Genomic DNA, 4,848 nt, shown 5'->3' on the forward strand with positions numbered 1-4,848 from the left:
AAGCGCACGCACCAGCAGATCTTTGGCAGAACGGAATTTACTTTCTCTCTCTAAAAGAAAAAATCGCTCTGAAGTAACAAAAGAAAAATAAAAGAGGAATTGAAGCTTTTAAAGGAAAATCTAAGCTCGGAGAGGCCCTCACACGTGGCATTCCTCCCTATCAAGTAGCCTACCCCACAGTGACAAGGGGCATCCTCCTTGAGGGGCAAATGATGTGGCCTAAAAGAATGCCACCTAACTGAACTATCAAAACCCAGAAGAAAGAGCCCACAAGCTTGCCTACGGGCATTCTCCAAAACTGCACAGAGCCCAGGCCCAAACGATAAAGAGGTCCTCATTGGGCCTAAACAAGCCTACGGAACCAAGGCAGGACACGTGTCCCAATCTTGCGTAAACTCTCAATCATGCGGGACCAGTTCCCGAGTAACCCTAGCACTATAAATAGTGCAAATCCCTAGGTAAAAGGGCATTCAATTCTTGCCCAACTACAACAAACTTGTCTTTGCTCTGCCTTCTCTCTACAAATTACTTATCTCTCTAGCTTATACTTACTTAAGCATCGGAGGAAATATTCCTACGGGAATATTCTTGTTTTGCAGGTTGCCAGAAGTTCGTGCCAAGTCATACTTGATACCTCCGAGGAGCGCGTGCCACATCAGCACCGTAAAAGTTCCCACAACAACTATAAAAACACTTCAAAAAATAAAATAAAGGTAACTATATCATTCATATACTAACTATATTAAACACAACCCCTAATTTCAACAAAACAACATGCAAATCAAATCGCTCAAAAATAAACCACTGAAATCACATAAAAAACATACCAGAAGGTTGATTACGAACACAAACCCTAATTTCAACAAAACAACATGCAAATCAAATCGCTCAAAAAATAAACCACTGAAATCACTTCAAAAACATACCAGAAGGTTGATTACGCCGTGGACGAGTTTGAACAACTTCATTCGGCGGTTGTTCCGACGAACCGACGACAACGTCCTTTTTAGAAACAGTAATTGCCTTCTTTTCCACCATTGTAACACAAATTCAAACAACACGGTGATTTTTTTAATGATTTTTGAGTGATTTTTTAGTTGATTTGGACACAAAACCTAGAAATTATTGATGAAACTGAATGAAAGAGGGAAATTGAGAAACAGTTGAGAGAGGAGAGAGAAATTGAGAGAGAATTGCAGGAAGTTGAAACGCGCAAAAAATGAAATAAAAAAATTCAAATTAGTTTATATATTACACGCAACGCACATGACAGTCACTTGTTTTCAGTTGCTAAGAAAGTTGTAATGCCTATAATACCCTGGTCCATGCTATGGACCCGGTTTAGTATAGTGTTAATTTATATTCACTACTACAAAAAAGGGCATAGAGTACTGTTGAAATACACTTTATAGGACGCCTTAGAGGCGTTCTCCAACTCAGCGCATTATAAAGTTTATAAAACGGGTAAAAGAAGCGTTTTATATTCCTAGTCATAAAGTACAGTGATAAGAGATAAGCGTCCTCTATTCCCTTTCTAAAATTTGAAAATGAAGAAGGAATATAGAACGGTTAACGTAAATAACCGTCTCTTATACTCTATAATAAAGCGCGCCTTCCGTACATAACGGTGCTCTATTCTTCCTATTAAATATTGAGATACAAAACATCTTCCGTACATAGGCGTACTATATTCAAAAGAAGAATAGACGGGTTACTTAGATTACTGTTCTCTATTCTTCTTCTTTTTTTTAAAGAAAAATAGTATCTTTTAATTACAAATTACCGAGTAGATGAAAATATAAGACTAAAATTACGGGATCCAATAAAAAAATTAAAGGAAAAAAATCTCTACTTTCCAAATACAAACTGTTATTATTAACATTGCATTGCATTTCCCAAAAATGAATGAAGTCATTGATATTTTACAAAATATATCTATTCCGCCATTTTGCCAGGTCGGTACATACATTGATACATATGTCAAAGAAAAAATAACACTAGAAAGAACATGAGTTGGCGGTGATCTACTCGAAGATCATGGTTGGCTTTTCTAAACCATGACTGCTAGTGCGCACTTTATTGCTTCAAGTCAAGTCCCCAACTAATGCATCCTGCAGAATTGTGACAACAACAAATCACATAAGTAAATTATGCCCCAAAAGATCTGTGAAATGTAAACCAAGGAATTGGGTTATCCAGCTATGTGATAATACCAGCCTAGTGTGCCTATTAAAGATCATAACAACACAAAACATTAAGATGGGCAATAAGGGGACAATTAAAAAGACTTTGAAGTTTCAACTCAGCCATTCATGATCATTGAGGTTTAAGTTGCATAAACAGAATATTGCCAAATATCTACATATTTTTATGTCAATCTCTTCACACTACTTCACATTCATCCTCTTTTCACCGTACATATAAACAAATTTTTGGTTTATGAATTTAAAACTACATCTCTTAATAAAAAAACAAAAGCAACCCATTATTTCAATTTAAAACTGTTGCAGGAGAAATACTATATTCATATTAAACTATTTAGGATATATTATCGCCTAATCTATGAGGATTAACAGATAGATACTCACATTTGGGGTTTCTTCCATTGACTCTGAAACTCGGGTTTTGAATCGCCTGCCTCCTAGTGTATTCTGATGAATCTGTCGAAGATTGACCATGATGGAGGAAATGCATAGATGTAGGAGACAGTCAATATGTTACGAAACGGCTTCATATAATGTTTTTGCGGGTAATTGGGTTAGGATTTTAGATATGATTTGATGTGGGTATATACTCAAATTATCAACTAGATCAAACAATATTGTCTGGGATTATGGATCGATGAGCAGTTATGTATAGATTAAAGACTTTAAAAGAATGAGAAAGATGATAAGAGGTAGGAAGTAGGAGGAGGTGGTTAAGAATCATAATGGCGGCTCACAATATCTCATATAAGTATTGGTATTATTAGGTTAAGTGACCCAATCAAAATATTAGATGGAAAGTGGAATATTTATTTTGAAAATAAAGCAGCATTAAACGAGTAAACGCATGTGTTACTTAAGCGTACTGTATGTATTCCACAATTATTTGAAAATAAATATATTAATATATCATAGGAATAGAATACGGTTAAGTAGGGAACAGTTTTCTATTATACCTTTTATATGACGGTTATCTAAGGGAGGCGTCTCTATAATTGTAGGAGACGCATATCTAAGTTGACTGTTCTCTATCATGCGTTCTTTATTCCGATTTTTGTAGTAGTGATTATTTGTATTTGAACTATATGTTCATTTAAAAACGGGGTGCACAGGAGCACTGTGCACCCGAGTGCATAAATCATATCTATCTCTATTATATAAAGGAACAGCTGAGGGCTTAATGGTAACTAGTATTTTATGCACGCGATGCGTGCGGAATTTTACAAATTTTAGGCACTAAAAATCATTCACAAAGTCCATATTTTGCGATATTGAGGTCATACAATACTCGTAGCCTTACATGATGAAAAATCAAATCTTATGACCAATTAAAGCTATTAAAAAACTCAACATTGTTTTGTTACAACTAACATATTCCATCGAAAATTCAAAATAGAAGTACTGAAGTAAAGTTATAAAACATATAAAATAGTAAGTATCAATTCTTCTTTTGCTCGCAATATACTTGTTTAACCACATGCACCCATATGCCCAATCGATGAGAAACACATAACCAACCGTATACGAATGTTCAGGATTGAAATCTCCAGTTGGTGGATGTAGCACCCATGAAAGCTTTGTTTCCGAAACATGAAAATAAATTTTCCATCACTTGATTACGTCCATTAGGCTGCATGAACGTTCAAAAATATATTAAGATGTAAAAACAACATGAGCTAAATAATTGAAAATTTTATGTTGTCAGAGTATTAGATTGAAACCTGTTGAAGTACTGATTTTATTTCAGTAGCTAAACATATCAATTTGGTTCTTAAGTTATTTATATTAAATATTGTTGTAATATTGATATTGCTGATATTTGATTTTTTCTATGAGAATGAAATTTAAACGCTAATTTTTCCAATTACCTGTTCCAATTTGTCTCCTTTCAATATCCTTTTTTAAAATTCAGTAACAAACTCGTAAATTAAAAACCACGTATTGTACGAAGTATATTGGAGAGTGAAATGTAATTTATCACTAATTAATTTTCTTTTTTTAAAAAAGATAATTTTTAAGTTGTTATTTAGATTATAATCGAAATTTTCCTTTCCGCTAAAACAAAGTTTTCATTTAAAATATAAAATAAATATTTTATTTTGATGCTTTTTGTTTTTCTTTTCTGCTATTACAAAATTTTTAATTAAAAATAAAATAAATATTTTATTAGAATGACTTTTAATTTTCTTATCAAGTTAATAAGAGATACTAATTTTTGTTTAATAAAGTTTGGAAAATGCCTCCTATTTCGTACTGAAAGCCCAAATATCAAACCCTATTTCATTTTAACCCTATTTCATTTTGTTGCTTACTCTTATCCCCTATCTCCCCGCCGCTCTCTTTCTCTCTCTTTAAACGTTTTTCAGCTCCTTTCTCAACTCCTTTCTCTCCGCCGTTCTCTTATCTCATCTTAAATCTATTTGAGTTTGTTTCTCCTCCTATCTTTCCTTTCTCTCTTTAACCTTTCATTTCGCTGATTTTCTTCTTTTTATCTCCTCAAAAAATGGTGATTCTACATACAAATTTCCACGTACTTTGAAGATCTTTACAAAAAATGGTGAATACAGGTTATTTAGGGTTTGGTTTTTGGAATAATGGTTGCTTAATTAATTTTAGTTGGGGTTCGTTTTCTTAAAAATTGCAT

General features: G+C 33.5%; 1 long non-coding RNA gene across 1 annotated transcript; it reads right to left on the reverse strand.

Annotated features, from left to right (window-relative positions):
* Nucleotides 1-1,849: 1,849 nt before the first annotated feature.
* LOC130463544 (uncharacterized) lies at nt 1,850-3,045 on the reverse strand. Its single transcript, XR_008923816.1, has 2 exons — nt 2,589-3,045; nt 1,850-2,111 (listed from the first exon to the last, which is right to left on the reverse strand). It is a non-coding gene; the product is annotated as an uncharacterized lncRNA (long non-coding RNA).
* Between the last annotated feature and the right edge of the window lie 1,803 nt (nt 3,046-4,848).

Source organism: Spinacia oleracea, chromosome 6 (genome assembly GCF_020520425.1).
Source record: "Spinacia oleracea cultivar Varoflay chromosome 6, BTI_SOV_V1, whole genome shotgun sequence".
Classification (NCBI taxonomy): Eukaryota; Viridiplantae; Streptophyta; class Magnoliopsida; order Caryophyllales; family Amaranthaceae; genus Spinacia; species Spinacia oleracea.